This window comes from Balaenoptera physalus, assembly GCF_965194825.1.
Source record: "Balaenoptera physalus genome assembly, chromosome: 18".
NCBI lineage: Eukaryota > Metazoa > Chordata > Mammalia > Artiodactyla > Balaenopteridae > Balaenoptera > Balaenoptera physalus.
Window position 1 is genome coordinate 2,792,026 of NC_138899.1, and position 15,629 is coordinate 2,807,654.

The window sequence follows — 15,629 nt, forward strand, 5'->3', positions numbered from 1 at the left end:
TAAATGATGTATCAAAGGTTACAGAGTAGAATGTAAATATTATACCCTAATATAAACCTCATTAAGCAGCAAAGCAATTATCCAGTTGACATTGCCTAAAGCATCAGTTAAATGTGTTGTTTAAAAAATTATAATAGAAAGCACCAAAGAAATGAAAGATAAAAATGCATACTTTCAAAACCATATGAATGCATTATTTTTATAGTTAAATAAAGGCAATTAATTTTGAATGTTCTATAGTGGAGAAGTGTAATTCAACATATAAGGCATCTCTTTTATAGTAAAAAAAAAAGCCCTGATTTTTAAAAAATGAAACAAAATGCATCAGAAACCACTTTAGCTTTGCAATATTTTGTAGAAAAGAGTTGCTGATAAATCTCAAAACAGGTTGAAGAAAGTAGTAAAAAAAATGAAACGTATAGTTGGAGATTTTTTATTTATTGAAAAAATATCATTAGGATGACAGGACTAATCTATCTCATCAAATAATCACAATTTTTGGAACTCTTGGGAATTAATGTGTAGGGTTTTCAAAGTAATATCTTCAAATCATGCCAGTTCACAATGAAATAGATGTGATGCTAAGGACAAACTGTTACAAGACCTCAGAATGGAATTAGCATTTTATCAGATTATTCAATACACCGACATGAATGCAATAAGGCACCAAATTGTTTGATGAAAGAGCTCTTGTCAATTTGTGTAAGATGCTTACAGAAAATGTCAAAATCGGTCTTCATTAATGAGGCATTCTTGTTTTTGGTTTGTTTTCAATGTAGAGGAGACAACCGTGGCCCATCAAGTTATAAGAGCCTATTTGCAGCAAATGCAGGTTGATGTCAGTAACACGGTTTGCCAGACCCAGAACGGCCCAGGAAATTTGGAAATTCTAATGGGGCTGTCACATTAGAAAGCTCACCAGTGCAAGGAGGAGGACCCAAAGCTCTCTACGACATCAGCAGGTTCGCCGAGTGCCTGACCAGAACACAGATTAGTGACCCAAATGCTCAACGCTTGATGACACTTAATTGTTGGATGGCTGTGAAATGCACCGTGATTTCTAAAAGCAGAGTCGCATTCACTGAGCAGTTTCAAATGCCTCGTGAGTAAGCATATTTTTGCAAAGAAACAAAATCTCCACTCCAGGTGATGAGTGTTTTTGATGGCAGAGATTACACTGTAGTTGTACGGCTTCTGCATTTACAACGGATTCTTCCTAAAGTCTATTTTAAAACATTCTGTGCCCTAATCATGATTCCTGTTGATATAAATATGCCTTGGCAGTAGAAATGGCATTCTGATAGCACGTTCGCATTGGTATATCTTGGGCATTTCCATTCTATGGAACTTCAGAATTATGGCAAGTAATTGCATTGTAGTAACCGTAAGAGAATTCCACCCTGACCTCTGGACAGGTCATGAACTTGACCATTACCTGGGAAACGAGGAGGGCTTTCTTCATGTGTCCATTTTTCATGTCATAAGTCTGTTCAAGGAGGCTGGATTTGAAAGATACTTCTCAGAGAGAACAGGCAGATTTTACAGACTTATTAGAAATGTTTATTTTAGGAGAGAGAGGGGTCTGGCTTGACAGCAAGCTTTTTGTGTCTGGTATGTTGCTGTATGATGGTGATATTATCAGCCAAGACTGAGAATACAAAAGCTAGAATAAATTTTTGAGTGAGGAGTAGAGAAAAAGCCCCATTTGGACCTATAATGTCAGACCCTGAAAGATGTCAGGGTACATGTATAGCAAAAGGACATGTGACGTTTCAGTGTGGAGATCCAGGGAGAACATGGGCTGAAGATCAAGTGCCATCGCCATGTCAACGGTAGTTGAAACATGGTGGATGGAATCACCAAGGGAAATAAATGTCCAAGACTGAGTAGGACCAAGTGATGACTTCCTGAAACCATTGGGTCAGTCATTGGTGAAAGAGCCTGAAGAGAGAGAAGGAGAAGAAGCACAATATGAAAGTGACAGAAGGGCTTGTGCCATGGAAGTTAGGAGGCCGAGGTTTCAAGAAGTGGGATCGTGCCTGGGAATGCTGAGAGGGTTGCTGGCCAGTGTGAAATCCTGCAGCAGGAACGCACCAGTGCAGGCTCTTGGATTCTGCAAGAAGGGAGCCACGGGTTTCCTTCCTGGCTCTTGTCAATTTAAAGTTCTCTGAACAGGCACTACTCCTAACCCTTCGTGTTAAAAATAGAGCAATTGTGGGATTAGATATGTTCCTCCCAGAGTATAGATCATTGACAATTTGACAGTTTCCTTGATAATGAAAGAAAACACGTGCTCATTTTAGACTGGTGAGGGGGGACATAAGTAGAAATTTTATAGTGGCTGCACTAGGCAGAATAATGTCCCCCCTAGATGTCTACACCTGAAACCTTGGAACCTGTGAGCACGTTACCCTGCGTGGCAAAGGGACCCTGCAGGTGTGACTAACATCAGGATCTGAGATGGGGAGATCATTCTGGATTAGCTGGGTGGACACAAAGTGATCACAGGATTCCTTAAAATCTGAGAACCTTTCCCACGGGCAGAGAACCAGAGAGATGGCGAGTGAGAGGGATTTGGCTGCTGTGAAGAGAGGATGGGGCAGGAGCCAAGGAATGCGGTGGCTTCTAGAAACTGGATAAGGCCAGGAAGCAGGTTCTCCCCTAGAGCTTCCAGAAGGAACACAGTCCTGCCTTGATTTTAGCCCAGGAAGACCCACCTTCAACTTCTGAGTTCCAGAACTGTAACATAATAAATTTGTATTGTCTAACAAATTACCACGTTTGTTACAACAGCAGTACAAATCTACTAAGGGGCTTTTTAAACACACAGTGTGCTGACATTTGTAGTCTGAAAGTTTATGTTTGAATACATATGTGAAGAAGTTGTGTATATTCTTAAGCTTGGAAGGCCCTGTTGAATCACACATAGCTGTCTATATACAACACAAAATATGGTCTCAGAGATGGAAAAAAAGAGAAATCATTGCTCAAAAGGAGGAGTTCTTATTTTTCCCAAGCAAACCTAGCACTCTGCTCCCAAGGAGAGGAAAACAGAACCTGCCCTAATTTCGGGCCACCTGTGTCACAGTCTGATCATGTGACACTGAAAGTATTCCGGTTCCCGAGCTAAAAATAGATGGATGACACTGTGTTCTATTAATGAGTACACGGTCTTATCAGAAGACTCTGGGCTTTGATCTGGAGTTCAATGGCTTAAAGTCTTTATAATTAGTCTTTCTTGGGAACTCTGGACTGACTTTCTTAGTCTTTATTTTTTTCCTGTCGAATGATCAGTATGTACCATTTATTATGCACAGATGGTTGTTGTTTCTTGAAAAGAAACATTTTTTTTTTCTCAAAAGTCTTAAATGGGGTCATTCTTGTCCCTGTCTTATTTCAAACACTAACCATTGCGATCACTGCCCACAAGGAACTAGACCAGATTGTTTTCTTCATGGGGGTCAGATCAATTTTCTCCTTCCCAGACAGTTCCCATTCACAGGAGGGTGACAGCCCATAGTTCACGTTCAGGTCTGTTGTTTGGACTTGGGAAAAAATTTCCCCAGACAAACAAGATAGTAAAAGATGATTTGGCCCCAAGGCTGTTTTTTCAAGTGTATTTGAATGGTCCCAATATAAGTGCTAGGATAGAGGGTATTCCATGCAGGAGGAGAGAGATGGGTGAGGTGAACCTTTCTCCTATTTCTGGACAAGTATGCAGCCAACGTGTTGAAAAGGCAAGTTCATTTTCTTCCTCCGCTTAACTCCCATTTGCCACTGTTTTGCCCCCATAAGAAATCCAGACTCTCAAGCCTTTTGCTGTGACATAAGACCCAGGCTTTCCGACAGCCCCTCCTCAGGGTTCCCTGAGGGACGTTCTCCAAATCAACAGCTCTTTCAGGAGGAGTCTCTCAGGACTGCCGTCTTCCCTGACTCCCTGATTTCCCAGCTGCTATGGTCTGAGTGAGTCTCCCCCCAGATTCATAGGTTGAAAATCTAACGCCCAGGGTGATGGTGTTAGGAGATGGGGGGCCTTTGGGAGGGGATTGGGTCATGAGGGTTCAGCCCTCATGAAGGGATTTGAATCCTTAGAAGAGAGACCCCAGGGAGCTCCCTGCCCTTCCACCATACGGGGGCCCAGAAGGCAGAGGTCTAACCCAGAAGAGGCCCTCCCAGACCCCAACCATGCCGGCACCCTGATCTAAGATTTCCAGCCTCCAGAACTGCGAGAAATAAATCTCTGTTGTTTATAAGCCCCCCAGCCTGGGAATACTCTAGGGAGTTTGATTGGATGGAGCCTGTGTGGTTCCCCAAACTGATCTCCTTGTTAGCGAGCCTAGTGTGCTTTACAGGAGACAGACAGCCCGTGCTGGTTACACTGGTTACACACCAGCTCAGGGCCCCCGAGTCCCGGCCATGCGCTCCCCTCATCATGGGCTACTGTGTTCTACTCCATGGCTCTGTGGACCTGGCCACAGCTGACCATTTCACGGATGGAGACCTGTGCCAGTGAGGCCCTCGGTGGCCTGGCGTATACGCAGGAGAGAAGCCCGATGGGATGACAGTAGAACAGTGTAGGCGGCGGACGGGCAGCCCTGCTGTATGTCTTCTATCCCGGAATGAATGATTAAGAGTATCCTTTTCACACTCAGAAGTGTCCCCATCCAGACCAAGGTCAGCCCGCCTGCACTGCCCCGTGTCTGGCTGGACCCTGAGCTTTGACGCTCAGCCGGGCAGAGGGAGGAATCAGCCTTGGAAGGGGCCCCAGTGGGGGGGCTGGAGAAGCGGCAGGACCATGGGGAGTGTCTCCAGCAGGAACCCCCTGGGTCCTCTTCTCCGGGGTGGTCTCCAGCGAGATGAATCTGCTCATGGATTCAACCAGTGTTTATTGAATCTGTCGTATGTGGCAGACAGACCCTGCCGAAGCAGGAGACCCTGCGGCAAGTGGGCGAGGTGAGGTCTAATGACCAGTGAGCGGACGGCCCCCCAGTGTGGCGGGCGGTCTGGGAGGAGGGTCAGGGAAGGGGGTCCTTCCCCTGCACCAGTGGACTCGGGAAAGGCTTTCCAGGAAAGTGCACCTGCAGCGAGCCCAGAATGGGGTGGAGAGAGCAAATCACATGGAAGAAAAGGGGTAGAGCAGAGGGGGTGGATGCCTGGCCTGGAGGCGAGAGGTGAGGAAAGCGGAAGGGCACGTGTGGCTACTGGGTCACCGGGGGCACCCAAGGTACGGTCCCCAGACCAGCGCATCGGCACCCCGGGGACTTGTAAGAAATGCAGATTCTCAGGCCCCCGCCCCGACCTCCTGAAGCAGAGACTCCAGGGCGGGGCCGTGTGAGCCGTGTCACAGCCAGGCTCCAGGGGACTCGGACGCCCGCTCACGTTCCAGGCCCAGCTGCAGCCTCTCAGGGCCAGTGCAGCTCCCGCGGGAGCCCCGGCTCTGGGGGAGCCGAGCACCTCCTTGGGCTTCCTCCCAGGGAACCCCCTGCTGCCTGGGAAGGCCACCTCCCGCCACCCCCCCAACCCCGGGCACACCTGGAACACTCCCTGGCTCTGGGGCCTCTCGTGAGGATACTCATGGCCTTGGACTCGGGAACCTCAGATTTTTCTACCCTCTCTGGGACATCTTCCCATCTACACTTGGCTGGATGACAGTGAGAACTCGTCTTTATAGGCTTGTAGCCTGAGTAGAAGGGAAGGAAGAAAAGAATGTGGTCCCGCTTGATCTGCACGACCATCTCTTCCAAGATGCTGGCCTCTTGACCCTTGTCTCTGACTTTCCACTGGGAAGAGGAACCACAAGATACCTGGAAAAGAATATGTATATATTCATATATATCTGCATCACGTAGCTGCACACCAGAAACTAACACAACATTGTAAATTAACTATACTTCAATAAAAAAATAAACAAATGTGGGGGATGTAATATGGAATGTTTCCCATACTTACTTGATCTCCAAGCACTTTTTATTGGAGAGCATCTCAAGGTTTGGGGGGGCCACACTTCCGGAGCACAGGAGTAGAGGCAGGAAGTTGCATGGTTGGGGGGTTAGGGGCTGCCACCTGGATGAAAGTAACTGTTCATGGTCCTGAACCTTTGCTGTGGGTGACTACAGGGTCGGCTCTTATGAAACGTGGATACTGAAGGCTTCTGCAGATTCTTTCAGAAGGGAAGAGGTGCTGGAAGAGGACGGAGGGATAGGCAATGAGGAGTAGCCAAGTCCACTGGGCAGGCGAAGCCCCAAGAGTTTGCAGGAAGAGAGAAAGAAAGAGATACCTTGCACCACTGTGTTAGCAGAGTTTCAGTTACTAAGAAAGCAATCACCAAGGACCACGATCAAAGCTTGAAGGACTAAAGCAGAGGAAGAGATTAACACGGGCGGTGGTCGAGATAGACCAAGTGACCATGTGAATAGATAAGCTTGCTCTGCACTCAGAGTTGCTGAGTGATAACAAAAGTGCTCATGGCTTTTAGGAGTATTTTTTTAACGCTGTGAAAAATTTGCCAATTTAATGTAGCGGGACGCGTCTTTCCTTATCGTAAAAACTGAACAATATTTTTCCACGCTGTGGGGAGTTGTGAAAGGATTGTCACATCTCCTCTCTCCTGGGCTCCAGACCAGGAGGCACCCATGCTGCCAGCCCCCAACTTCATGGGGAATCAGGAGGTGTTTTGGCTTCGGTGAACCCGTTTCTTTGACATGGGGCACGCTCGATGGTCTTTCCTTTCTGATCTGTGTCTTCCCAGGCAAATACAATTTCAAATGTCAAAGCAATTACGCTTCATTTCACACTCTGTACCTCTGCCAAACAGAAAAACATATTTTCATTTTCCCAAATCACTGGAGAAATAAATAAGTCCCCAAGTCCTTTTTAAGCCCATAATTAAAACTACTTTATGAGATATCTGCAACTTTAAAAAGAAGTGTTACTCCTGTATCCTACTGCTTGTTAACGATGTTCTCATCCTGGGGGCAGGAGTCGGGGAGGTAAAGAGGGCCATTGCAGAGTCCCTTTTCTGGAGATGTTTCTCCCTTGGGATAGGACAGTGGCCATTTTAATGAGCTCCACACGGAACATTCTCTGGGCTCTTCGATCTCCAGTAAAACTTTGCAAGCCAGTCATAGCTGATGGATACTGCCAAAATAATGTTTCATATTTTTAATTGCCTAAATAATTTATAATTGATTTCTTATAAGAGGTGAGTTGAGTCATCAGTGGAGATACTTTTCCTATCTTCCATTTCCTCTGCTTTAAACTCTATTTTGAAAAGAAGAAATGGAAAAGTGGACAAATGGAGGGAAGATAAATAAATTAATGAATTAATCCAAGTTTGGAAGTAGGGGGTGATTGCGGAGTGAGCTCTGGCTACAAGCAGGAAACGCAAGAGAAGACAGCTATCTGAAAGAGATGCTGCTCTCCTATTCCTATGAAGAACCAGAGCCACCACTTGAACGCTTCGTATTTCTTAAGAAGTGCAGTGTCATGGGCTAGCTAGCTTAGGAACAGACCTTCACGTCTAGCAGCAGTGAACTAGCTTCTCATCACAGAAATCGACAAGACAGCTGCTCGACTTGTCTGGATATACTTTGCACAGGAGAAAATTCGGCTTTGCCTTCTAACCTGGCTTTGGATAAAAGATGTGCATTTGACAAAATGAAAGAAATGTGAAGAGTATGCAATTTTTTAAAAGGGGGAATGGTAATGTCAAATTTAAGGTAAGGTGGTAAAATCTTGGTTATTTATTGTCAGTTAATAACTGACAGACACCTTTTCGCAGTAGTAGAGAGCTCTAACGTAAATTGGGAAGTAAAGCTTTGCTGATGTGGCGGAACACAGCACGTTAGAGAAATACTACACTTTAGCTTTATAGCATAGTTAAGTAGTTAAATCCCATTTAACAAGGGATTCTCCTAAAATTATCATGTCAAATGGGCTCTTTCACCCTATATCTTTTCCAAGCCAAGTCACTTTTCTAAATTCAGAATGTTAAAATATATCAGTATACAAGGACTATCTTACTGTTTGAGTTTAGTTTTTCTAATTTTTAAGTAAGTTAGTTTCTTATTGTAAAATAATGTATGCATGCTTGTGGGCAAAATTCCAAGTGTTCCTGAACGCCACAAAGTAAAAAGTGAAATTTCCCCTTTCTGTAACCCCTGTGGACATTTTTTGGTGCATCCTTCCAGAAATTTTTACTCAAATGTCATTAAACTATGCATTCTTTTCTGCAATTTGCCTCCCCCAGCTCCATTTAATGTCACTTAGACTGTTCACCATGTCTCATCCTTTTAAAAGACTGAGTGATATTCTTTGGGAGGATATTCTGTAATAAATCTAACAGACATATATTCATGAGCACTTAGCCTGTTTCAAATTGTTTCCCCAGTTTCAAAGAACGCCGCAGGAACATCGTGGAGTGTGGATACACGTACTTGTTCGTGTAGCTGATGTAGTTTTGGAAGTAGAATTGCTAGGACAAAGGGATGTGCGTTTTCTGTAGTTGAGTGCTGCTGTGAATTGCCCAACAGAGGGACTGCAGCCAGTTCTTCCAAAGTATTAAGGTGTTTGTTTATTTCCAGCTTTACTGAAGATTTCATTTATCAAGCTATTTATTTTTTCAATCTGGTAGACTGAAATTATAGATTGAAATTCAATTATAGATTGAAATTCCTCTCATTGCAATTTAAAGTTCCTTTATGATGTTGAGAATCTTTACATATTTTATTGTCAGTCTATATCTTTAACTTTACCTATTTTTGTGTAAAGTGATTTAAGTTTTCTCTGTTGATTTGTAAGAGGTATTTGTGTAGGAAGGAAATTAAACCTTGGTATGTTTTCTATGTTACAAATTTATGTTTCCAAAATGGTGTTTTTAATTTGTTTATGGGATTTTTAAACATACATTAGTTTAAATTTGGGGGTTTTTGTTCTTTTATTTTTTGGTGTTTGTGTAAACTTACAATGTACTAATCATTTCTTTCCTGACTTGTGGGAGATACTATATTTTTAAAGCTAGTTTAATTCTGTTCTCCCACCTCTTTTTTCCCTGTTATATTGGTCATATTTTGTTACTTGCAAAAAAAGACCCCCAACAAGCACATTGCTCATTTTTTTCTTTTTCTTTTTGCTCTCACCCTGGATAGTTTAAGGAGTGCAGTGGCCCTGTTGTGAGTGGTGGGGTGTGGCTGACGTGGGCTTTCCGCTTGCTAAGGACGTCATTACCGCGGTGGGATCCTCCAATTAATACTATCGCAGACCAGAGAGGCTGGGCAGTGTAGTTAGGGGCTGGAGGAAGGTTGCAACTCAGGGACCCAGTGAGATCCCTCAATTTCAGGTTGGCTTCTTGTTTACAGCTCACATATAATTTCACATTTTTATGTATTCTTTCTAGGTGAATAGTGATACTGTATCAACCTTAAAAATAGTTACGGTGAGGAATAGATTCTCATTCTTGCTGTGCTGCAGTCCCAGTCTCCCTGTCATCAGAAGGCAGCAAAACAGCAGTTTTGTTTTTGATGATGTTTCCCAGGAGACTGGCGTGGGGGGGGTGTGGTCAACTGCAACTCTGGTTATTTGGTTCTGTGTCCCTTTAGATGACTGAAATTCTTCCCTTCCTCCCTTGCTTTTTAAGATGAATTTAGATGCAGGAATAAACCTTGTTTGACACCAAATCAAGAAAAGCGTAAGAAGCTTTGGATGAAATGTTGTTATGGAAAAAGCTATGGGCAGTCCTGAACGTGACTTTCCAGGCAGTAACTGGGCCTATAAACACCAGACAAAGACCTGCATCTTGTCAATTTCAAAAGTGGAAGCTTGTTTTAATTCGAGTTGCTTTGATGACCAGCAAGGTTAAGTGCTTTTTTATATGTTAATGGCCTTTTGTGTTTCTTGCCGGGAAACTTAAAGCCAGTCCCTTTAACACTTGTTTATACGGGCTGTTGCCTGGGCAATGCTCTACCTTCTGCCTGATGGGTGCTGCAGCACGCATCCTTTGGGCACAGGAGAGAAAGAGCTGGTTGCAGACTCAGAAGGCAAGGGCTCAGGTCCCTACGACGCGGTTACATCTGTATGATGTTGGGGACATCTTCACAGATACGACAGCTGTCATGTCACACACCAGGGTTACGTTCTTCCAGGTTTTGTCTAGGAACAAAGGCAATCGCAGACTTGGAAGTGTTGTTGAACTTTTAAAGCATGTATTGATGCTACAAAAATCCTATAGCCAGAAAACATTATCCATTTCCCCCTGTTGAGAATAATGATCATGTCGAATAGGCAGAATCCCTTGCAAGATCTTTTCTATTCTCTTGCACACTCAGAATCCAAGTCTCTATTCCTGAACCAGCCTCTATGCTGACCTAGACTCCACTTTATCTAAAGGAAGCGTCTTAGGACTTTACCCTGAGTCCTAGTGTTTTCTCATGATGAAGCTTAAGATTTCCCCATGCCCGTGAGGAATCTTCCTAAATGGATTTTCTCTGAGTTCTCTTAGTTTGCAGGCCTCACAATTTTAGCAAATGCTATCAATTGCATGAAAACTGACTTTTGTTTCCTGGTATTTCCTAAGATGGTCCTTGGATTTATTTTATTAGGTGCCACCCCTCTTTGCTACTTCTGTAGGTTGTAAGATTACTGTGATGGTTAATTTCATGTATCAATTTGGCTAGGGGATAGTAGTCAGTTATTTGATCAAGCACTAACCTAGGGATTGCTGTGAAGGTCTGTTGTAGATGTGCTGTACGGCTACAGTCCGCTGACTTTTAGCAAAGGAGCTCGGCCTCCATAATGTGGGGGGGCCTCATCTCAACAGTTAAAGGCCCTCAGGGCAAACACCAAGGTTTCCCCAGGAGAAGAAATTCTGCCTCTGTACTGTGGCATTAACTCCTGCCTGCTGGCTGCGCTGTGAATTTCAGATTCCAGCTTCCCACAGTCACATGAGCAATTCCTTAAACTCTCTCTGTCACCTATCATCTATCTATCTATCTATCTATCTATCTATCTATCTATCTATCTATCTATCTATCTACCTACCTACCTACCTACCTATCATCTATTTATCTATCTCTATCTACTTATCTATCTATCTACCCACCTATCATCTACCTATTTATCTATCTCTATCTGTCTATCTATCTATCTATCTATCTATCTATCTATCTATCTATCTATCTATCTACCTACCTACCTACATATCATCTATTTATCTATCTCTATCTACCTATCTATCTATCTATCTACCTACCTATCATCTACCTATTTATCTATCTCTATCTGTCTACCTATCTATCTATCATCTATGTATCTATCTATGTATCTAATCTATCTACCGTCTATCTCTCAGGTCCTGTTTTCCTGGAGAAGCTGAATGACACAGACACGGACGAGGATCAGTGGCTACAGGCACCCGAAGTCTGGCCCAGGCGTGAGGGTTCTGGAACGGCTTCCAGTGTTGATTCTAGAACATGTTTGGTATTTCTTGCTCATATTGACTAGCAGACTGACCTGCTTAGGAGAAGTACCCTAACTGCATAATTCCTCACTGTTGAAAATCTCAGAGAACAAAGAGCCACCAGTATATTAACCACTCTTGAATGTAAATTAAAGCTGATATTGGAAGAGAAAAATGGCCTGAATATACAGGAGGGACAAGTATGATAGCTCACAACTCTAACAAATTCCTTCTGTGCTAAATTCTAGTGATCCAGGGTCTAGGTTTCCAGCCCAGAATTTCAGCACGGAGGGACACTTGCATGAACCACTTGATTCTATCACTGCCACATAAATGATAATTTGCTCCGTGGTCAATACCTTCTTGCAAACCACTGGCTGAGTTTCCCAGTGGAGGAGAGGGTTGTGCAGAGGTAATGGTCTTTGCAATGTCTATTACTTGATTACCAGATGATGTTGAGCACTTTTAATAAACTTATTGGTCATCCCTGAATTGTTCAAGCTTTTTGCCCATTTTTATTAATTTTTGTTTGTTGTTTGTCTTTTTATCATTGAGTTTTAGAATTCTTTATTCTAGATACAAGTCCTTGGTCAAGTATATTTACTACCAATATTTTCTCCTTCTATGCAGCCTGCCTGATCATTTTCTTAAGTGTGTTTGCAAATCCACTAAAATGACTCTTTTTAAAAAAAATCCCTGAGGGCTTCCCTGGTGGCGCAGTGGTTGAGAATCTGCCTGCTAATGCAGGGGACACGGGTTCGAGCCCTGGTCTGGGAAGATCCCACATGCCACGGAGCAACTAGGCCCGTGAGCCACAGCTACTGAGCGTGCACGTCTGGAGCCTGTGCTCCGCAACAAGAGAGGCCGCGATAGTGAGAGGCCCACGCACCGCGATGAAGAGTGGCCCCCGCTTGCCACAACTAGAGAAAGCCCTCGCACAGAAATGAAGACCCAACACAGCCAAAAAAAAAAAAAAAAAAAAAAAATCCCTGAAAACAAATAATATTGGTAAGGATGTGGGAGCAACAGGAATCTGGTGTTTCACTCTCCCCCGACTAGACCATAACTGCTTTGAAAGTACAGGGCATGTCTTATTCCTATTGGCAAGCCCAGCATGTCATTAAAAAAACTTTCTCAGTGATCGTTGAGTAAGAGAAGGTGAGGCTCTGCAGGGCATTGCTGGAACCTCGGGTGAGAATCACAAAAGACTTACTCATTATTATTTAACATGAGTTGTTCTAACATAGCTTCATGGAGAGGATCGAAGGTTCACGTTTATTGATGCGCAGATGGGTTTGCTGGGAGAGGAGTGGCCACTTCAGGGCCATAGACTGGAGTTTAGCAGGAAGGCGATCACAGGTGTGCAGAAGGAGAGGGGAGGCCACCATCTCGGCTCAGGTCGGGAGCAGGGGACCAGATTTCACCAGGAGCCATGGAGGCACATTGATATTGACAGTTCTCTGTTTCCAGCAGAACTTTTTGGAGGCCCAATTTTTTTAATCTTTTGTGGTTTTGTGTACTTCTGTCTACATGGTTGTTTCTAAAGCTTGTATTTATAGACTCGTGTGTGTGTGTGTTATTTTTAAACCTCTTACAAGACCACAAGTCTAAAGCACTCCAACACTTTTCAAAACTAAACTGCTTTGCATGATTGCTGTGGAGAGCCTGTAGAAACGACCCTTGATTGAATCCCTGAATCCTTTAGGTTGTTCTGGCAAACAGTCGATAACCAATGTCCCTTGCATTGGGTAAATCCCGTGAAGTTGCAAATATACTTAGCTGTCATCAAGGTCCAAGAGTGGGGGACTTTTCCTTTGAAAGAACAAAAGTAAGTTTTGTACTGAGAAATCCAAGCTCTTCCCTCTGCGACTGGAATTCAGTGGGTGCCCGGGTGAGACAGATCCAGGTGCTGGGCGGGGATCGGCTGCCTCTGGGGAAGGATGGCAGTGAAGGAAGGGCTGGTACAAGAGAAGGTGGGAAAACCTGAGGGAAAACTGGGCAGTTCTCAGTGTGTCCTTGCGCTACCATCCTTGTGGGCCTCTAGTACGTTTCTAGGAAGTTTGCACTAATTCCGAGTGTGACTGTTTTCCGGAAACACAGTTGACCCTCCTCTTCCTCCCCATACATCCTCCGCAGTTCCGGGAAACAGGAGGGATGGGGAGGGGGGTTAGCGCAGGGACACGGAGGCGGGTCTTCTCTTCCCATCTGTGCAGGTTTCAGGGCTGCAGATTATGTTTAAATTTTTTCTTGTGCTTAAATTTATTGACTCCTCCAAAGGTGCCATAAATAAAATGTATCCTGCGTCGGCATGGCAGGATTCTGAAGAGGCATTTATGGATTCCTAGAAAGTAGAGGCGAAAACTGTGCACGGAACGGCATCCCGTAAATGTAAAAGTAACACAGACCGGTGCACTCGGAGGGTTGAAGGAGAAGCATCAGGACGGCACGGAGATTGGTCAAGGGGCTGAGGGTCCTCTGACAGCTCCCTCGGCCTGTGAGGCCACTCTGCTCTCCAGCGGCTCTCATGCGGGTTCCCAGCGACATGGACTAAAAAACCTCAACGCGGCTCCCTGATCCTGAAACTCACGATCACGAAGGCCCTCCTTACCAAGAAAACCAGTGATTGTTAATCCTTCCTACAATCACATTTTCGGGTTGGGAGACGCAGGCTGGAATGCTTTGGGAATACTTGCCGAGTGTCCCTGCAGAGCTGGTCAGGTTTCAGATGTCTGTTTGCCCTCTTTCCTTAGGGGACCCAAAAACTCCTGGAGAAACTGAGCGTAGTATTTGGTATAAGTAACAAATAAATCGCCTCTTCAATTACTGTAAATCCCAGGCAGTGATGTGAGGCTGGTGATGACGACTGTTCAGCCCAAAACTCTGGGCAAGCAGTGGCCCTGCCACCCGGTGGCTACACGACTTAGTGTGGCCTCAAATGCCACGTTCTTTCAACATCCTGTTAATCTGCAAAGAGATGGAGGAGGCTAGTCTGTGTTTCTAGGCGCTCCTTTGTCTGAATGTCCCCTCAAAGTCATAGAGGTCCAGCTGAGAATTTTTTTTTTTAAGTTTTATTTATTTATTGATTGATTGCTTGATTACTATGTTGGGCCTTCGTTTCTGTGCGAGGACTTTCTCTAGTTGCGGCGAGCGGGGGCCACTCTTCATCGCGGTGCGCGGGCCTCTCACTGTCGCAGCCTCTCTTGTTGTGGAGCACGAGCTCCAGACGCGCAGGCTCAGTAGTTGTGGCTCACGGGCCCAGTTGCTCCGTGGCATGTGGGATCTTCCCAGACCAGGGCTCGAACCCGTGTCCCCTGCATTAGCAGGCAGATTCTCAACCACTGCGCCACCAGGGAAGCCCCCAGCTGAGAATTTTAAGTAAATCTGTTTTCAGTTAGATTTCATCCAATATCAACAGTTCTATTTAGTTCTTTTTTAAAATTGAAGTATAGTTGATTGATAATGTTAAATTCCCTAGGGGTAGCGAATGCTGTTGGAGAGTTTTCTCCTGGGAGGGATGGAAGTGGAGAGATGAGGAGGGTGATTGGTTGGATGAAAACACAAGGGCAATTTCAGAATCCTCTTCTCAGCTGCGTTTGATGGTAACTCTTGCTTCTGCACCAACTGGGCCACCAGTTTAGTTAGAGGTGAGAACTGAAGAATCCTTAGATGTCTGTGATTGGCTTCTAAGAAGTCCCTAGACTGTTACATCTGTCACTGCATTTTCTGAAGACTAGACATCTTTAAAGGAACTGCTCCATTAGATTGAACAACAAGGATTGACCAGGAGGGATGGGAGCATAGGACACAGAGAAAGTTTTAGTGTTATTTTTCTTAATCAGACAAAAGGAAAACGTGTGTGATCACCGTGCTTAGAAATAGATTTGTTTTAAAAAATTCGTGTTAAGTAAAAATGAATGAGATAGCTCTATTTCTGTTTTTTAGGCAAGGAGTCCTAAGATATTTTTCCCTCAGGAAGGAAGTGGAATTCATTCTTCCTAAAGATCACTTCCCAGTGCTGGTCAGCAGAACGGGAGTCATACAATTTTGCTCCCAATCTACTGATGCCCGGGGGCAAATATGGAGGCCGAGGCTGAGTTTTCATTTACGTATGTTTTCTACTATTCGTCACCGATCTACTTCGGGGGGATTTTGTGACCATTTACAATTCATAGAAGAT

At 44.3% G+C, this 15,629-nt stretch overlaps 1 long non-coding RNA gene across 1 annotated transcript; it reads right to left on the reverse strand.

The window, feature by feature from the left end:
• Positions 1–8,742: 8,742 nt before the first annotated feature.
• Positions 8,743–12,136, reverse strand: LOC309647731. The gene is made up of 2 exons (XR_014256270.1): positions 11,193–12,136; positions 8,743–11,144 (listed from the first exon to the last, which is right to left on the reverse strand). It is a non-coding gene; the product is annotated as an uncharacterized lncRNA (long non-coding RNA).
• Positions 12,137–15,629: the final 3,493 nt, after the last annotated feature.